Source organism: Oryctolagus cuniculus, chromosome 15, assembly GCF_051225735.1.
Source record: "Oryctolagus cuniculus isolate XC-2025 breed Fujian yellow rabbit chromosome 15, ASM5122573v1, whole genome shotgun sequence".
In the NCBI taxonomy this organism is placed as follows: Eukaryota; Metazoa; Chordata; class Mammalia; order Lagomorpha; family Leporidae; genus Oryctolagus; species Oryctolagus cuniculus.
In genome coordinates, this window is record NC_142881.1 from 13,110,844 (window position 1) to 13,130,528 (window position 19,685).

The 19,685-nt window shown below is 58.0% G+C and overlaps 1 protein-coding gene across 1 annotated transcript in view; it reads right to left on the bottom strand.

Moving 5' to 3' along the window:
• The window catches only part of SLC18A2 (solute carrier family 18 member A2), a 37,131-nt gene extending 36,718 nt beyond the window's left edge, over positions 1 to 413 (bottom strand). The window contains exon 1 of the mRNA XM_051824209.3: positions 263 to 413. The gene's annotated coding sequence lies outside the window, so the exon portion shown is untranslated. The remainder of the gene's footprint in view (positions 1 to 262) is intronic.
• Between the last annotated feature and the right edge of the window lie 19,272 nt (positions 414 to 19,685).

The window sequence follows — 19,685 nt, forward strand, 5'->3', positions numbered from 1 at the left end:
CCGCGAGCCGGCGAAACAGCACCCGCTGCGCGCCGTCGGGGACCCAGCAACAGCCGCTGGCCGGCTCCCCGCCGCCCAGAGGCTCCCGCCTCCCGCACGGCGCGCTCGGAACGCGCCGCGGGGTCCCGCACACCGTGCGCTCTGCGCCTCCGGAGTCCCCGGAGCCCTGCGCGCGGCGCCTTGGGGGGAACCCTCCTCGTCTTCCCCCAGCCCCGCGCTCCTCCCTGCCGAGTCCGGCGGACAGAGGGTAGGGTCGCGGTACCTCGGGTTCGGGTGCAGCTGCCGGCAGGTGTCCTCCGTGCCTGCGCCGCTGTGGGCTCCGTCCGTGCCGGCGGCTCCTGGTCGCAGTCTCCGCCCCGCTCTCGGCCGCCGCTGCTCAGTTTAGCGGGTCCGGCTCTGACGTCACGGCCGACGCGGGGCGGGGGCGGGGGGTGCGGTTCTGCGCCCGCCCCACCGTCTCCGCGGGGAGGGGCCGCCTCTGCGCCCTGGGGACCTGGGTCGGGTGAGGCCGAGGGGCGCCGAGGGACAGGATCAGGAGCCAGGGCGAGGGGCCACCGTGAGATCCCGGAATGAAGGGGCCAAGGGGAGGAGGCAGAGACCGGTGCTGTCTTGTGGCCCCCGGTAGCGGCTGGAGCTGCTTGGAGCTACTTCTCTGGATCCTTGCTCCCCAATGTCGGTGACGTGGCGCTGAGGGTGGGTGAGTGCCTGGCACAGGGGTCCTGGGGTGTTGCGAGCCAGGGACAGACTCATGAAGAAGCTCCCCTCTCACCCCTGATCGTCATCGCGCCCCTCTCCAGCCAGTGGCGCCTCTGGGAGGCTTTGAGCCTTGGGCACCCTGGAGCAGGTGAGGGGACACACTGGGAAAGAGGGACGGTAAACAGCCCCAGGTCCCTGTGTCTAGGTCTGAGAAAGTCTGGGCAGTAGGATGGGGCCTCTGGGACCACCAGGAGCAGCTGGCCTTGGGAGGGCTCCTGGACACTTGGTAAAGAGGGAGGGGACAGCTGTGCCGCCCGTCCTCCGCCCCTCCAAGCCGTGCCTGCCGGAGAGCTATGGAGCTTAAGGGAGCAGAGCGCCTGCTTGGAGCTGTTGTCTTCACTCTTAAGGGGGAGAGGCCACTTTCGATGTCCCAGTTCCTTTTATAAACAGGAGAGACAAACAGTGCCCGATAAGCGCGCCCCTGTGTGCGCACAGGTGCGCGCACACACACAGGTGCACACACACCGGGGGAGTTTGGGAGTTCCTTGGGCGGCTGAAGGGCCGGAAGCTGTTTTCTTGGAAAGCCACACGAGCATCAGCGTTGCCCTGTCGTGGTCTCCCGGCAGACGCCGCTGACCTGGTTTTATTCATGTCCGCCTGTGTCAGCAGGAGCCTGCGCTGAGCAGCAGAGCCCCCGTGTGTCCCCGCTCTGTCCCCCTCCTTGCTGCCTTAAAGAGCCCCGCTGTGTTCCCTGCCCAGGATGTGAGAAAGACGGTTGGATAGGTAAGTAGGTCAGCGACACGGGTCCCCGGGATGTCCCAGGAAGTGGGCAACTGAAATATTAAACGGAGAGGAGAGAAGGAAAACCGCTGGGGAGGAGCCGGCAGACGGCAGAAAGCGGTTTCAATGGCTGTGAAGGCGTCACGTCTGCGGCATGCCCCGAGTGTGGGCTCTGCCCGGGGCCTGGGGGGTGGCAGGCTTCACAGGTAAGGGCCCCGGCCAGGATTCTTGTGCCCCAGTCTGCTGCTTCCTGACCTTGGGCAGATGACGGAACCCCTCTGTCTGAAATGGGGAGGCTGATGCGCCCTGTGCGGGGCGTCCTTAGTATGACTGAGTGGGTGCCCAGTACTTGTCGGCCTCTCATTCTTCTGGGCGCTGAACACTCGTTGAGAACTTGCTCTGTGCCCACGCTGTGGCTGGCACTGGCCAGACAGGAAGGGCCCCAGCACAGAGCCTGTCCTCTGCCCTGTATGCAGTCATCCCGCTGTGGTGGACACTACAGCCCCGCCAGCAGGAAGAAGGTGGCTCCTGGGAACATCCCCGTCCCTGTGCCCCTCTTCCTGGTCCCTGCTGCCACCCCCAGAGCACCACGGCCTGCACCAGGGGCTCCAAAACACTTTTTTAAAATATATGTGCCCTACGAGGGAGACCCGGAAGAGGCTCCTGGCTTTGGATTGGCTCAGCTCCAGCTCTGGGGAGTGAACCAGCAGATGGAAGATTTCTCTCTCTCTCTCTCTCTCTCTCTCTCTCTCTCTCTGCCTCTGCTTCTCTGTAACTCTGCCTTTCAGATAAAATAAATAAATCTTAAAAAAATAAAATAAAATATATGTGCCTAGGGCCAGAGTTGTGGTGCAACGGGTTAAAGCCCTGGCCTGCAGTGCCAGCATCCCATGTGGGCGCTGGTTTAAGTCCCAGCTGCTCCACTTCAATCCAGCTCGCTGCTATGGCCTGGGAAAGCATCAGAGGATGGCCCAAGTGCTTGGGCCCCTGCCATCCACGTGGGAGACCTGAAAGAAGCTCCTGGCTTCAGCCTGGCCCAGGCCCGGTTGCTGGGAGCAATTTGGGGAGTGAACCAGTGGATGGAGGACCTCTCCTCTGTATCTACTCTCTATAACTCTGCCTTTCAAATAAATAAAATAAAACTTTAAAAAATTTTAAAAAATAAATAACAAAATATATGTGCCTTGCATGTGTTTAGGTTGGCATCTGAACTTTTTCATAAATCACAAATTTAAATAGTTTGGGGTATATTGTATATATTGACCTTCATGAATACAAATGTTATATCTCTCTTAAATGTGCCCATTGCAATAAAAATAGTCTAAAACATGAAAGACCACCATATTAGACTTCAAAATACAAATTTCTCCTCCACAGTTGCAATCAATGTACATTGTGTCCATTACACTTTTAAAGTATGTTTTCATTCCTCTTCCAACCATAATGCCTTATTTAAATTCTTTTTTTTTTTTAAAGATTTATTTATGAGGCCGGTGCTGTGGCATAGCAGGTAAAGCCGCCACCTGCAGCACCAGCATCCCATATGGGCACCAGTTCAAGTTCTGGCTGCTCCACTTCCGATCCAGCTCTCTGCTGTGGCCTGGGAAAGCAGTGGAAGATGGCCCAAGTTCTTGGGCCCCTGCACCCTCATGGGAGACCTGCAAGAAGCTCCTGGCTTCTGCTTCAGATTGGCACAGCTCCAGCCGTTATGGCCAAAAAGGGGGGGGGGCGGAATGAGCAGATGGAAGACCTCTCTCTCTGCCTCTCCTCTCTCTGTGTATCTCTTTCAAATAAATAGATAAACCTTTTAAAAAAGATTTATTTATTCATTTATAAGTCAAGAATTACAGAGAGAGAGAAAGATCTTCCATCTACTAGTTCACTCCCCAAATGGCTCCAATGGCCAGGGCTGGGCCAGGCTGCAGCCAGGAACTTCATCCGGGTCTCTCACATGGTTCATCTTCCGCTGCTCTCCCAGGCCATTAACAGGAAGCTGGATGGGAAGTAGAGCAGCCAGAAATCGAACTGGTGCCCATCTGGGATGCCGGCATCATAGGCTTTACCCACTGAGCCACAATGCCAGCCCCTATTTAAATTCTTTACTCCCAATATTATCTGTTAGGTGAATTGCAATACATGAATATGCATTAACTTTTTACAGCTTTCTTAGGGCCATCAGGCTCTCAGTTTTAAAATTCCCTTTAAGATTACATGATTTGAACATTTATTAGTGGTGCCTAAGTGGTGTGTTTGTCTTACATTTAATATGGATTCTGATAAATAATTATTAAACATCCAAAGGAAAGTTGTATCAGAAGCGCATAATGGCACAGCAGTTCAGCTGGCACCTGGGACGCCTGCAAACCCGGATGAGAGTGCCTGATTCCAGCACCAGCTACTCCAGTTCTGGCTGAGCTTCCTACTAACGCACCTTCTGGGAGGCAGCAGATGACGGCCCAAGGGCTTGGGTCCGTGCCTGGTCCTACCCACATGGGAGGCCGTGATGCAGTTCCTGGCCCCTGGCTCCTGGCTGCGGCTTGGCCCAACCTGTTGTAGGCATTTGAGGAATGTACCAGGAGATGGACGATCTCTCTCTCTCTCTCTCTCTCCCTCTCTCTCTCTCCTTTTTAAGTACATACATACATGCATGCATACATATTTGTAAAAGTGTTTTACTTAGTGAGATGGCCAGGGAAAGGATTTTCGGAGACTTGACACCAATGGTGCGGGTTTTAATGCCTCAGAACACCAGCACAGGTGAGGTGGTCAAGTTGGATGAGAGGTAACGCCTTCCTTTTGTCCAGTGGGAGACAGGAGATCGCTGAGAGGGGACAAAACAGGAAAGCCGCATCGTCCTGTCTCCACTCAGCTCTGTCTCAGCCAGATCAGTTTTCAAATAAAAGATGGGGGCCAGCACTATGGCGCAGTGGGTTAAACCACTACCTGTGACGCCACATTTCATGTGGGCACCAGGTCACATCCCAGCTGCTCCATTCTGACCCTACTCCCTGCTAATGCGCCTGGGGAAGCCGCGGAAGACGGCCCAAGTGCTTGGGTCCCTGTCGCCCATATGAGAGACCTGGATGGAGTTCCAGGCTCCTGGCTTCAGCCTGGCCCAGCCCCAGCCACTGCAGCCATTTGAGGAGAGAACCAGCAGATGGAAGATTCTCTCTCTCTCATTCTCTTTCCCTCACTCTCTGTAACTCTGACTTTCAAATAAATAAATAAACCTTAAAAAAAAAAAAAAGAAAGAAAGAACAAAGAAAGCCGGCCTTCACACACACCCAGGCTTCTGGCACCGCAGGCTGAAGAGCCCAGCTGGGGGCCCTGCCTGGCCTGGGCCTTCAGTCCCCACAGCCTCCTTTTGTACCACTCAGCCCCTGCCTCTTGTCCTGCCTCATTGGTTCCTCTCCCTGTTTCTCTGCCACAGGGCCTTTGCACGTTCTTTTTCCTCTTCCTGAGACGCCCTCACTCCTTTCCTCATTTCCTCCTTCGTATTCTCATTTCCAACCCTAACTCCCTTCCTGGGAGAAGCCAATCTTCCCTGGATCTCGCCTCGGTGTCAGGTCCCTCCCTAATGAGCCCTCATGTACCCACTGTCCCCCGAGTACGTCTCCCCATGAGTGTGACTTGTTTTCTGTCTCCCCGGGTACCAGGACTGGGACATTCCTTTTTGCTCATTCCTTACCGATGGTCCAAAACACAGACAGTGCTCAGGAAACCCTCACAAAGAGGGAATGGGGGGATGGGGAGGGGTCCCTTCCTGCCATGCACAGCTGTGGGGACCTGAGAAAGGGCAGTTTCCTTCTCTGCCATCGGCAGCCACAGCTCCCCCAGGCCCTGAGGATGCTGCCCGGGGCACGCACCTGTGTTTGCTCCCCAGGGAACCCAGTCTGGCGGCCCCACACCCCGTGTAGACGGCAGGGACTGAGAAGGCATAGTGCTACCACCAGTGTTGGCTTTCCGTTAGGTTTCCACATTGAGGAGGGGTGAGGCGTGGAGCCGCCAGGGCGCTGTGTGGCACCGGCTGGGACACCCACAGGAAGCTGTGGCGAGCGTCTGGCTGGGGCATGTGCACAAGGTGTTTGCCTTTGTGCGTGCCATGTAACCCTCACGTGGGCCTCAGTTTCTCCTCTGGCCCCGAGCCTCACACCAGTCCCTCCTCCCAGTGGTTACCGGGATCAGAAGGGAGGGGGCTTGCCCAGCGCCCGGCACGTCATCGGGGTCTCGGTCATTGGGAAATCCAAGGCACAGAGGAGGGAGGCTGCCGACCCACAAGGAAGACCCTCAGATGTCCCCCCACCCCCGTCACAGAACCTGGAACTAAGGAGGGCAAACTCACTCCATGGCCAGGGAGCTGTGGAGTGCAAACAATGGATCAGAACACAGGCGTCCAGAAGGGGCACGGTGGTCCCGAGGCAGCTGCACCTGCTGTCCTAGTTAACACAGGGGAGAGACCGGAGGTAGCGTAGAGAGCAGGGGACACCCTAAGAACAGGCAGGTGGTAGCAGGGGAGCCCAAACAGCTGCCAGTCCCAGGAAGAGACACGCAGAGACCCCAGTAGTCAGACAAGGGGCAGCTGACTGCCCGTGGTGAGACAGTGCCACGCCCGTAGCCGGGGCAACAGCGGAAGCCGGCATTTGTGGGGGAAGCCACGAGGCAGCAGGACCTTTCCCTGGGCGCAGTGGGGCCTGGCACCGCCCCTCGGGAGAGCCATCAGGAGGAGCCGGGCGGGATGAAGTAAGCGCCTGCCCTCTGGCCCAGAAAGTCTCCCTTTCCCCCAGGAAGCCGGACTGAACGCCAGCTCAGCAGAGGCCTCGTGCAGAACCAGGCCTGTGCTCCCGGAGCTGACCCTTGGGGAGCCAGCGTGCGACTGGGTGGCTTCAGGGAGGGTCTCTGCTCCGCATCTCCACAGCCCGTCAGGCTGGGGCAGGAAGGATGGGCCAGAGGAGGCGAGAGGACCCAGGGCTGACACGGGGACCTGAAACAAGCCCTCTCCGCCAGGGTGTCTGCGGCCACCTTGGTGTCCACCACCAGCCGATAAATTAGTGAGGAGCTGCAGATGCCCACGGAGAAGGACCACGTGGCCACTAGTCCCCCATAGAGCTACGCCCACGGCTGCCGACTCTAGGCAGCCTTGGGTCAAGAGCAGGTATCACGTGCATCAGAGCGGATGCGCTTGTCAGGGAGGAGCCCAGGAGGGGCCCTGGGACGAGGCAGGAGAATGGAAACTCACCACTTGCAGGGCCCGTGCCAGAAGCACGAGCCCCAGCTGCAGGTGATGGACTTGGCTCTCCATGCGGGAGGCCTTCCTCCCACCCTCACGCCAACCCACCGCGCCCAAAGGAGGTGTCCATCAAAAAGGGGCTGTGGACCAGGGGTGCCCAGAAGAGGCACGGGCTTCCTGTCCAGAGCGGGCCCCAGGGGCAGGCGGGGCTGTGCTCTGTCTCAAGCTTCAGTAAAGAACGAAGGGCACGGGGAAAGCGAGAATCTGGCTAAGTGGAAAAGACTCTTGGCTGGATTTTATGTCGTGTTCCGCCTTTCCCTCTTACTTTCTTTATAAATCTTTAAAATTGTCATTGTAACATGGCCATAGATCAGGGAGCCACAGAGCTCTAACTTGAAGGGGTGTGGGGTATCCTGCGGCCACATTTCTAAATTTTGTGCCACCTGCTCTGTAATTACCTGTGAACGGGCTGTGAACAGAGAAGGGTGTAGGAGGTCACCCCGGGGCAAGCCCTGGAAACACAGTGCCCAGAATGACTAAACAGCCAGCAGAAAAACTCAGTGGACTTCTTAAAAGTATTCACATAGCTAAGGGTGGGAAGAGAGGGACAGGTGAGTTAAAAAAAAAAAAAAAGCAGAAAACAAACATTAAACGATGGCCGACTCCAGCTGGATCCAAAATTCCACTGTACGTTCACGGACACAGCAATTGGGAGCAAGAAATTGTCAGAATGGATTTTTTTAAAAAGTCTCAACCACATGCTGTGTGTAAAATACTCCTCACCACAAAGGCAGCATAGGTGGAAAGCAAAAGACTGGGAAAACCATGACACGGACCCACGCTAGACGCCTCAGAGCTGAGCAGCAACACCGACTTCAGATCAACGACGCGGACAATAAGTCCACGCGAAATGTGTGTCTGATGGAAAAACTATGCAGGGATTTTGAAATGTTTTTTTACCAAGATAAACTTATCTTTTATTTTCATTTTCCACGAACTTCGAAAGTATCCACAGAAATGTCAAAATTAAACCGGACGGGGCCAGCGCTGTGGTACAGCGGGTTAACGCCCTGGCCTGAAGTGCCGGCATCCCATATGGGCGTCGGTTCTAGTCCCGGCTGCTCCACTTCCTGTCCAGCTCTCTGCCATGGCCTGGGAAAGCGGTAGAAGATGTCCCAAGTCCTTGGGCCCCTGCACCCACGTGAGAGACCCGGAAGAAGCTCCTGGCTCCTGGCTTCGAATTGGTGCAGCTCTGGCCATTGTGGCCACCTGGGGAGTGAACCAGTGGATGAAAGACCTCTCTCTCTTTCTCTGCCTCTCCTTCTCTCTGTGTGTAATTCTGACTTTCAAATAAATAAATAAATCTTTAAAAAAATTAAACCGGACACAGAGATACAGAAAGCAGCTTTGACAATGATAACAAGGGTCGCGGGAAGACACAACGGTCTCCGTGCACCTGCCCCCAGGGATGGGGCTGCAAATACGGGGACCACAAATGGACAGAATCAGAGGGAGAAGCGGACGGGTCCACAAAGCGCAGGAATCAAGCACCTGTTTCCCAACAAGTGCTACAACACGTGAGCAGAAACGCGCGCGAGACCACAACAGCGGGCCCCGGGCCCGGGGATCTTTCTTGCCATGGAACAGCCGCAAACGTGGCGTTCACTTCAAGTGTGCACAGAAGGTAGGTCTCAAGCAGGCCACGTCTCATCCTTGATGCCAACTCTATCAGCTGCATAACATTCATATCATTAATGAGACTGCAATTCATGCATTTCATTCCCATGCCTCGCTGAGGCTTTCCAAGTAGCTGCTTCCAAAGAACATTTTCTCTCTAAAATCTAACCAAATCGATCGTTCCAGGAGGGCAAGGCAAAGCAAACGTCAATTTACTTGAAGGATGCCTTGCTGATGGCCAGTGAAATTAAGTCACAGATGCTCTAACTTAATAATTCAATCACTGGGTTCAGGGCTTCGGCAGCCTTATCTGTAAATACGGCTCTCCAGGTTTGGCTGCTTTAATAGAATCACTAACCTGTCTGGGGACATTGCTGCGACTGGAGGCTGCCGGAGAGCCAGTCAGCTGTGCGGGGCTGTGTTCCATTAGCCCCGTGCCTTGCCGCTTCACGCCCGCCAGGAGCCTTGTGACGGTCGCCCCAGTGCCTGCCAGCCACCCAGACAACCGTGGTCCACTCTCCTCGCCGGCTGAGAGAGCTTCGAAGACCAAGCTGGCCGGGCCGTCCGCTTGTCGGGAGCCCTTCAGTGGCGCACAGCCGGGACGTGTCTGGCGAGCCCTGAGCATCTTCACCTGCCACCTGCAGCCTGGCCTCTCTGATCTGAAGCCACTCTGGGCTCCTGCCTGGCCTCAACTGTCTCTGTGATTGCATTGTTGTGTATTCCTGGGGCTGCAGCCTGGGGCGCCTCACCTCTCCCGACAACACCGCCTCCCCCGGGGATGCTCTTCCCCGCTCTGTGTCCCATTATCCGATTATCTATTCCCATTCCTGGTCTGCCATCTGTGCACACACTCTGTGCTGCTTCCCACCCCAGGGCCTTTGCTCAGGCTGTGCCTGCCGCCTGCAAGGCCCTCCCTCCTCCTCCTTTTCTGGTCAATTCTCTCTAAGCCTCTACCACTGTGGTCAGACACAGTGAGCTGGAAGTACCCAGATGAGAAAGCTGCTACTCCTGGGACCCGATACCCAGTCCCTGCCGTATTGGGGGTCCCCAAACCTTTCAGCCGGCACCTGTCCTTGTAGTCACAGCTTTTCCAGTGTGCCTGGTTAACATCTGGCTTCTGCATCCCCCCACCGCTGAACTGCGTGAGGGCGGGGCCTCCAGCTGCCTGGTGCAGAGGAAGAGACCAAGAAAGGCCAAGGCCTTATGTGCCAGTTCCCTGATCACATACGCGGTGCATTTGCTGTCTGCTATCCAGGGACCATGTTCTCTTGCCTACAAAAGGCAGGCGCTAGAGAACCACAGAGCCCGGCCTGCATTTCTGCCTCTAGGAGCACAGGGGGCCCTGGGGCTATTCCCACCCACACCTCTGCAGCCCACACCGCTCCCCAGGAGCTTCACTTGGGTGCGTTCTCATTTCTTTGTTCCAACCAGGCCGTAAGCCCCTGGAGGCCGAGAAGGTGGCCTGCCCCACCTTCTGCTTTCCTGAGAGCAGCTCGTGCAGGGCTACGCAGAGCAGACGCACAGATCCACGGGGCTGGCGTGGGACGAGCAGCGTGCGCCCTGAGGCCAGAGCTGGGTCTGTGGACCGGCCGGTACCTAAGCTGTGTGTGCAGCCGGTAGGCACTGGCCACACGTGGCCATGAACTGCCTGAAATGCAAGTAGGCAGAACTGAGATGAGCTATGGGAGACGATCCGGACCGGACTTCCTATACACCGTGTGAAAAAAGGTACTTATTTCATTAGTAATGTTTACGTTGTTTGCAAGCTGACATGGTCATAGCTTAGAGACATTGGGTTGGATAAAATATATTAAAACTCGCCAGTGCCACGGCTCAGTAGGCTAATCCTCTGCCTGCGGCACCAGCATCCCGGGTTCTAGTCCTAGTTGGGGGGCCGGTCCTGTCTCGGTTGCTCCTCTTCCAGTCCAGCTCTCTGCTGTGGCCTGGGAAGGCAGTGGAGGATGGCCCAAGTGCTTGGGCCCTGCACCCCATGGGAGACCAGGAGGAAGCATCTGGCTCCTGGCTTCAGATCAGCACAGCTCCGGCTGTAGCAGCCATTTGGGGGGTGAACCAATGGAAGGAAGACCTTTCTCTCTGTCTTTCTCTCTCACTAACTCTGCCTGTCAAAAATATATAAATATGTGTATATATATATATATATATACAAACTAATCTCACCTGTTCTTGCTTTACAAATGGGGCTGCTGGACAGCTGGAAGCTGCCCCTGTGGCTTCCCCACACTGCATTTCCACTGGGAATGCTGGAACGGGCTTTAGAGGTGCTGAAGTCGTGTGGCTGCCTCTGACACACAAGCAGACCCGTGGGCGGGGACAGACCCTAGAGGGTGCCTTGTGCAAGGTCACACAGGGGTCTGGGGTCAGGGCGGTGAGAACTGGGACCTTGTGTCCTGAGGCTTCGTGCTCTGGGAGCGGCTGATGTGTGACCCTGTAGGCGCTGCCAGGCGGGTGTAGACAGGTGGGGCCTGGGAGGGAGCCGAGCCTTGGGATACACCTCTGCGGTGGCTCCCACAGCCCGTTCTCAGAGCCGTCCTCACCCACTTGCAATGCCGACTGCACACCCACCCAGACATCTGCCGGGCACATTTTAGTGGGTAATCGATAGTCTGATAGGCAGGCTGCAAAGACCCAAACCTAATTTCGTTGTGCAGAAACTTGTGTGTAACCAAAAGGCACCTGAGAAATCACTGTCACCATCTCCGAGGCGGGAGAGCTAATCCAGTCATTATCTCAATCGGATTGCCATCGACTGCTGTCTTGTTGTAGGAGATGCTGTCTCCCAGCGAAACCATTGTTTGGGTGCTGTAGGGACACACAAACACACACAAGTGACACACACGTGCGTGACACACGCATCACACGTGTGCATGGCACACACAAGCATGACACACACAAGCATGACACACGCATCACACGTGTACATGGCACACACGAGCATGACACACACATGCATGACACATGCGTGCTCACGCACAGCCCTCCCTTTTCTAGGAGATTTTGGGGAAGGTTCTGGTCCACACTTTTTGCCCGGTGGCCAGGGCTGCTGTTGGCAAGGTGACCCCTGGGGCTCAGTGTTGAAGTTCAAGGCAACACAACCCTAATTCCTCCAGATTACGAATCTCTCTAGGGGGCAGTGTGGAGTGAACAGACGTCTGCTAAACCCCCCGCACTGGGCCAACACCCCAGATGTTGGGAGAGGATGAAGGACAGAGACCTTTCAGAAACTGTGGGGATATCTGTATGCTGGGGCAGGTATTTGGCCTGGCAGTTAAGATACTGCTGGGATACCCACATCCCACATCAGAGCGCTCGGGTTTGAGTCTTAGCTTGGTTCCCGATTCCAGCTTCCTGCTAACGTGCCTGCGAGGAGACAGGTGAGGCTCAAGTGCTTGGGTCCTGCCACCCACGCAGCAGACCTGGACTGAGACCCCGGCTCTCGGCTTTGGTCTAGTTCAGCCCTGGCTGTGTGGGCATTTGGGGAGTAAACCAGCAGATGAGAGGTCTGTCTGTCTCTGCTTTTCAAATAAGTTCAGGAAAGAAATAATTGTTTGAAAAATCTTTGTGGGTAAAGTTATTTGTATGACTTCAGAATTGCATGAGGCAAAAACCTGGAAACCCAATTCCTGCATACAGGGGCCTGCAAATCAGAGCAGTGGCCGCTTGTAGCACAGAACACCCCGTGACTGCCTAGGAGAAGTCAGCGGCCTGGTGTTTACCAGGGAGAAATGTCAAAGATGCATTATTCAGCCATGAACACAAAGCTCCCAGGGCAGCATGTCTGGGATGACTCAATTTAGGAAAACTTAAAAACAGGTACTCCAAAAGCCATGCGTGTGTCCAGGCTAAATGCACACAGATCAGTTCAGGCTGGGTGATGGGCGGCGGTGATGGGTGACCGGGACAGAAGCTTCACCTGCAGCCAGGAAGACGGCCCTCGGCGAAGCATGACCACGCTGGCAGCCTGATCTTGGACTTCAGCCTCCAGAAGCGTGAGGCTAACTCTCCGCTGCTTCTAGGCCTTCCAGGCTGTGGTGCTGGAGCGCCTGGACCTGCATCCCAGGACTGCACGCACGGTGTGGTGGTTGTTACCAACTGCACCTCCCACCACGCAAGAACGTAAACCCTGTGTTTCCCTAGGAAGTTGTGCCTCCTGGGCTGTCTCAGCCCGAGTCACAGGGAGCTCTCAGAGCCCTCCCTGGCCCTGTCTGGCTCTGAGCCCCTGGAGGACAGGAGCGCAAAGCCCAGGGCCTGCTGGATGGCCCGCTGGCTCCTGGCCTTCTGGGCTGGGTGGGCATCGGCGGTGCCAGCTTCCAGGGTGCACCCTGCCCGAGACACACAGCCCCAGTTGCCTGGGCACTTTGTTCTGAGCTGGCTTCTCCCTTAAGCTCCAATGCACCTGTTCCCTCCGGGTGACCCTGCATGTGGGCCTTAATACCTGAGCCCATACCAGAAGCCTCTTGCTCACCCCCAGAGCATGGCAGGCGTGTGGACTTGGGCATGGGCTTCTGTCCAGTTAAAATTGCCCTCTGATAGTGCCAGGCCCCAGGACACTGTTACCTCCGGCACGGCAAGCCCACTGACCTGCTCACCACCGCGCCCCCGGTGCAGGTGCTCCCTGAAAGCCAGCGAGCACACATCCGATGGCACAGGCAGGTCTTAAGTATGTGTCCAGACCACACAAACAGTGAGGCACCCCGAGTAGGCAGCGAACCCTGGGCTGGCTGCATGCTGAGTCAGGGCCTGGCCTACTCACTCTAGGAAAGAGTGGGCAAGGACCCAGAGGTGAGAGGAGGCAAGCCAGAATGGGCCTTGCTCTGGCCAGCATCCTTCTAGAAACTTCAGGAATTCGCTGACCCAGGTTCTGGAACCTGGGGACAGCTGGCCAGGACATAGCCAAGGTGGGAAACACCCCACACCTCTCACGGCCAACAGCTGTGGGGCTCCCAGCACCTGTTCATGTACCCTGCCATCTGATTTGGGGCAGGAGGGGTGAGAGTTACCTTCTTGTAGAGGGGGAAGCGCTGATGCCCAGGGGAAGAGGGGAGATGGCACTGATACACGGAAGACAAGATTCCAGCCAGCGCTTCCTCAACCTGCCCAACCCTGGTGTCCTGCTGCCGCCCAGGGAGAAAGCAGCTGTGTGAGGCTGGAGATGGGCTCTGTCCACAGAGGGACACTTGCTGCTCTGGGATCCGACAGCGCCACTCTTGGGCGTCTGCTGTGGGTGGTGAGCACACAGGTGTGAGAGGTGTGGCCCTGGACTTGTTTATCACAGACTGGGAGCAAGGCGGTCGGTCCTCGTGCGCTCACACTGCACGCCTTCGAACCACTGCTGGCAAAGTGTGCAACCAACATGCAGCTCTGTTGCAGCAAGGCCAAGTGCACAATAAAACTGTCTACAAGTTTCTCACCGGGGGAGCCGGTGCTGTGGCACAGTAGGCTAAGCATCCACCTGAGGCACTGGTATCCCATATGGGCGCCAGGTTCTAGTCCCAGCTGCTCCTCTTCCAATCCAGCTCTCTGCTGTGGCCTGGGAAAGCAGCAGAAGATGGCCCAAGTCCTTGGGCCCCTGCACCCTGTGGGAGACCCAGAAGAAGCTCCTGGCTCCTGGCTTCAGATTGGTGCAGCTCCAGCCATTGTGGCCATCTGGGGAGTGAACCAGCAGGTGGAAGACCTCTTTCCATCTCTACCTCTCTCTGTAGCTCTTTCAAATAAATAAAATAAATCTTAAAAAAAAAAAGGCAGGCAGATGTCAGTGGTCCCAGCAGCTTTCCCTGCCACACGCGTCTTCCTTTGTCCTGTGCACCAGCCCTGGACTGCAGGCCCCTAGGCTGGCCACACACACAGAAGCTGCCATCTGGAAAGTGCTCAAGTGAGCCCTTGGCCACTGGTTTTCATCCTCACCCCATGCTATGCTTTTCAGTTATGGAGTTCTTTCCTCAAGAAAAATGTTGTAGGGGCTGGCGCTACGGCATAGAAGGTTAAGCCACTGCCTGCAGTGCCAACATCCTATATGGGCATGGGTTCAAATCCCGGCTGCTCCACTTCCAAGGTAAGGGGAGGGAAAGAGAGAGAGATTGAGAGAGATATTCCATCCACTGATTCACTCCCCAAATGGCCACAACAGCCGGAGCTGTGCCAATCCAAAGCCAGGAGCCAGGAGCTTCTTCCAGGTCTGCCATTTGGGTGCAGGGGCCCAAGGACTTGGGCCATCTTCTGCTGCTTTCCCAGGCCACAGCAGAGAGCTGGATTGGAAGTGGAGCAGCTGGGACTTGAACTGGCTCCCAAATGGGATGCTGGCACTGCAGGCAGAGCCTTAACCCACTATGCCACAGCACCAGTCCTAATACACAAATTTTTTTTAAAAAAAGAGAAAAATGTTAGAGGGGAGCCAAATGTGTAAGACAGAGCAAAGTTGCTTCTGCCAAAACAGGCATGGGTGACAAGCTTCTTCCTGCTGACTTGCAGAAAACACTGCGTGGAAACTCCGGCGTCCCGTCAGCGCTGCGGTACTCTGGGGAAACTGAGGCACAGGCCTGCCCACACGCCTCAGAAGGTCAGAGGCCAGGTGGGTGTCACCGAGTCTCCAGCACTCACTGCAGTCCAGCTGAGCATGAGTGGGTGCTTGGTGAATATGGAAGAGGCAGAGGCACCGTCACCCCTGCCTCCCTCTGAGCGGGACTACGGGAGCTCAGACCTCGGAGAGAGGCCTTAACTGCCTATGCCTTGCGTGTGCAGCCCTTGAAGGGGGTTTTTCTCTGGTCTGGACAGCAAGAACAAAAGCCAGCAGGGACGTCAGCCGGGGGAGGGAGGGAGGGAGCCACAATTTGCATCCAAGAGTGAGACGCCCTTTGTCGCCTCACATCCCAGTCGACTTCAAAGTTCTCTCCTGAGCAGACGTGCATGCCGGTCACCATGACAACCGCTGAGCTGCCCCGGCCACTCAAGCCTCGGAGGGTGCTGGGCTTCCACGGAGCTGGGTTGGGACACAGGGGCAGAGGGACCAAGGGTAGCCTGGCTGCTCTGAATTTTCACCCCTGGGCAGGGTTGGGGGAGGGGTGCAGGTCACCACCTGGACTGGCTGTGCCCAGGTAGCCAATGCTTGCCTGGACGCCAGCTGTTCACTCCATGAGGGCGGAACCCTGATGCTGGGCATGCAGAGGGCACCAGCCAAAAGCTTGTGGTGCAGAAAATGAATGAAAACACGATCAGTCAGCTGGGAGCTTCTCAAATAAGCAGACTAGCTCCCCCGGAAACGGGCTGTTCTGGAACTAAGGGGTGGACTCAGGCCTGGGCCTCTTAGTGGGCACCCGTGCCTTCCAGACAAAGTGGAGCCTGGGGCTGCCGCTCCCCGGGAGGGGGGGTGCAGGCCTGGAGGGGCGGGGCAGAGCTGGGTTGGGGCGGTGGAGTTGGAGGTCCTGGCTCTCGATGGAGTTGGAGCTCTGGGGAGAAGTCGGGGGTGTGGCTGAGTGCTGAGACCAAAGGTGGCCACGGATACAGCTAAGTAGTCCAGGGTCCCGGGCGCAAGGCTCAGAGCACGCAGGCTCATGGAAGGGGCAGCAAAGTGGAGGAGAGGGAGTCCGGGGGCAGAGCAGGAAGTGACAGACAGGCTGGGAAGGACAATGGTGTCCATGGACCCCTGGCCTCTGAGCAGGCGGCCGCCGGTGTGTGCCGGGGGTGGGGGGAGGCCTGTGTGTGTGCCAACAGGGGGGGGGGGGGGGGCTTGTGTGTGTGCCCTGTGTGTGCGGGGTGGGGGTGGGGGAGGCCTGTGTGTGTGCCCAGTGTGTGCCGGGGGTGGGGGGGCTGCCCATTCTCGCTGGGCCTGGAAGACTGGGGTCTCAGCAGGGGTCAAACTGGAAGTAGCCTGCAGGCCAGGCCAAAAGCCATCGGGCCTGAGCCTTTTTTTTTTTTTAATGATTTATTTGAAAGACAGGGTGACAGAGAGAGGTAGAGACAGAGAGAGAGCTTCTGTCTGCTGGTTCACTCCCCAAATGGCCACAATGACCAGGTCTGGACTGGGCTGAAGCCAGGAGCCTGGAACCCCATCCAGGTCTCCCACGAGGGTGCAAGAGCCCAAGCATTTGGTCCATCATCTGCTGCCTCCCTAGGCACATTAGCAGGGAGCTGGATCGGACCTGGAGCAGCCAGGACTCGAACCGGCGTCCATGTGGGATGCCGGCATCACAAGCCTCAGCTTAACCCACTGTGCCCCAATGGCAGCCCCAGCCGGAGGCTCTTGCTCTCGCCATCTCAAGCAGTGGGGGCTGCTGGGGGGAGTGGCAGGGTGCCACTGCTTGCCCCTAGTACAGCCGTCAGGACAGCTGAGATGGTTTAATATTTATAATTTCTTTTGAGAGGCAAATGACAGAGTCCCCATCTGCTGGTTCACTCCCCAAACGTCCTTGAAGCCAGGAGCAGGGAACTCCATCCAGGTCTCCCTGGTGGGTGACAGGAACCCAGCGACAGGCGCCATCACTAATGCCTCCCCCAGGGTGCGGCAGCAGGAATCGAGAACTGGGGGCGGAGTTTGCCTGGAACCCAGTTGCTCGCAGAGGGGAGGTGGGCTTCTTCACCTCTAGGAGCCCGCAAGGCCGGGCCAGAGCTCCAGCACTCCCCACGCGGCAGCCCCTCCCATCTCCTCAACAGCACTCGGATGTGGGCGGCAGGTCCACGTCCATCCCACAAGTCCCCGAGGCTGGCCAGGCCGCCGGTTTCCCCAGGCAGGGGCTCTAACCACGGGGCAACACCACTTCTCGGTCCGCAGGGGAGTGAGAGGTAAGCACGGTGGAAGTTTCTGGACCGGCCTGGCCTGACGCCTTCCATCAGTCACCTTCCCTCTGCACACCGGGCACAGTGGGGGTCCTCCCACCTGGAGGAACCCAGGGCGGAAAGCCACTTTGTGGCTCCTGTCGGCTGTGGCCGGACCTTAGGGTTGCAGCCCGGGGGAAGGGCGGGTGCACGCGTGTCTGGAAGCAGCTGGGAAAGTCCAGTGCGGCTGTCCTGGCCAACCCCTCCCCTCAGGCCGGACCTCGCAGTCTGAGGTCACCCAGCAGGACGGGGCACAGCAGGTTTCCCTGGGGTCCCAGCACCCGCCCCCAAGGCTTTCCTGCTCCTGGCCCGCCTCTCCCCAGCGCTCCAGGTCGGGTGGAAAACGCCAGGAAGCAGAGCCACTCCAAGCCCCCGGCCTTCTTGGGCCTCCTGGGTGTTTCTGGGGACGCGGATGCCCCGGGGTATCTCCTGCAAGTGAGGCTGCTGGGGGGCGGGGGGAGGGGGGCGGAGCATTTGGTGGGATGATTGACAGCACAGCACCTGCCAAGAGGAAACTTGTCTAGCCCTGAGACGAGCCGGGCAGAACTTGTACTTTCAGGCACAGGGGACAGCGCTCCGAAGCGCCCTTGCCGGGGGACAAGGAGATGCTGGCGGGAGATGCCCACCCCCGACGGCGCTGTCCCCGCAGATGCGGCGGGAGAAGCCCGGAGGCGCCACCTGCTGGCCCCGAAGCGCGGGCCCCGCGCGGTCTGGCGGCGCCACCTGCTGGTCACTCGCGGAAGCGCAGCCCGGCCGCAGGACTGGGGTTCTTCCAACAACCCTAGTCCCCACTTGACCCTGCGGGACCCGCGGCCTCGCCCTTGACCGCGCCTGCCCTCGCAGCCCCTGGGGCCCCCAGGGATTAGGCCCGCCGGAGCGCCCCCCTCAGCCGCGCCTCATCTCCTTGATGGGATGGAATCACCTGCACCCTGGAACTTCGAGGGCCACTCACCCTCCCACGCGCAGAGGCTGGTGGACACCTGGACAGCACGACACCACACACACCCCCCAGCCTAGGCCCCCGTGGCCACCATGGGCTTTGGTCCAGGTGCGGGAGGTGGAAGCCGTAGGTGACACCCTAACGCCCTCGCTGCCCGAGGCTGGAGCAACCAAGGCAACTTCCAGGCCTCCGAATTCCCAGGGTGGGGCTGTGGCCCCGCTGAGACCCGCCGGCCAGGGCTTGGGGGCCCAGGTGAGGCCCGGCCAGGCAGGAAGCAGCCTCACCCGAACTCCAGGAGAAACGTGCGGCTGCAGAGTGACGTCACTCTCCCGGGGGCAGGGGCAGGGACGGAGGCGGTGGAGGGCCCAGCCTGCAGGCAGCCTTGCGCCTTCACCGTCTCCTCCGCCCCCTGCCCACGCGCTGTCCTCCTGCAGTCCGGCTCCACTCAGGGAAGCTGCGAGCGGACCCCTTCCAGCTGTGAGTCTCAGAATCAAAGTTTAAAGGCAACATCACCATCACCCGCAGGCCTTGTGAGACCTCGGCTCTGCCTGCGCAGGCCTGGGCAGGGCCGCAAATCTTAGTCTGCCGAGTTCCGGGCAAGCTGGCGCTGCCCATCCACTTCCGGTCAGACCTGGCCGTGAATCCTGGCCCCAGACCTTGGGCCTCAGTTTCATCACCTGTAACATGGGTGAGATGGTGCCCATGAGGGGCTCGGCGCGGGGCCTGGCCTGTGGCGCGTGTGCCATCAGGGCCGGCTGCTCTCCTTGGCCCCGTGTGCGCCTGAGGTCCCCCCTGACTTCTTCCACCGGTGGCCGGCAGAGATGCAGGAGAGACAGCAATGCTGGGAAAACACACGCTCACTGTATCTGTGCAGCTCAGAGTTGGCTTACGATCCGGTTACAAGCGGAGGGAGGCAGGGGACGCCGCTGGAAGAGACAAGGGCAGCCACTTCCGGGAGTCAGGGACACCACCCAGAGGGGTGACGCAGGGGCTTCGCCAGGGAGGCACGGCCTCATCGACCCCACAAGGAAGAAGGGCGCTGCAGGCCCAGCGAGCAGCCCGTGCCCTGTTTCTCAACTCAGAGCGCCACACCGGTCCCCTAGGACCTTTTAAAAACCCCAGCACCAGGGGCCAGTGCTGTGGCTCAACGGGTTGAGCTGTCCCATGTGGGCGCTGGTTCAAGATCCGGCTGCTCCACTCCCAGTCCAGCTCTCTGCTGTGGCCTGGGAAGGCAGCGGGGGATGGCCCAGGTCCTTGGGCCCCTGCACCCCTGTGGGAGACCCAGAAAGGCTCCTGGCTTCGGCTGGGCCAGGCTGTTGCAGCCATCTGGGAAGTAAACCAGTGGATGGAGCATGTCTGTCTCTCTCTGTGTAACTCTCCTTTCAAACAAATAATAAAATCCCAGTGTCCAGGGGACCCCCTAGACCAATGACGACTGAGTCCCGGGGTGCTGTGGGGACTGAATGGCCCCTCCAAATTCCTGTGCTGGGATGTGGGGCTGGGGCCTTGGGTGACTAGGTTTAGATGGGGTCACAGGGG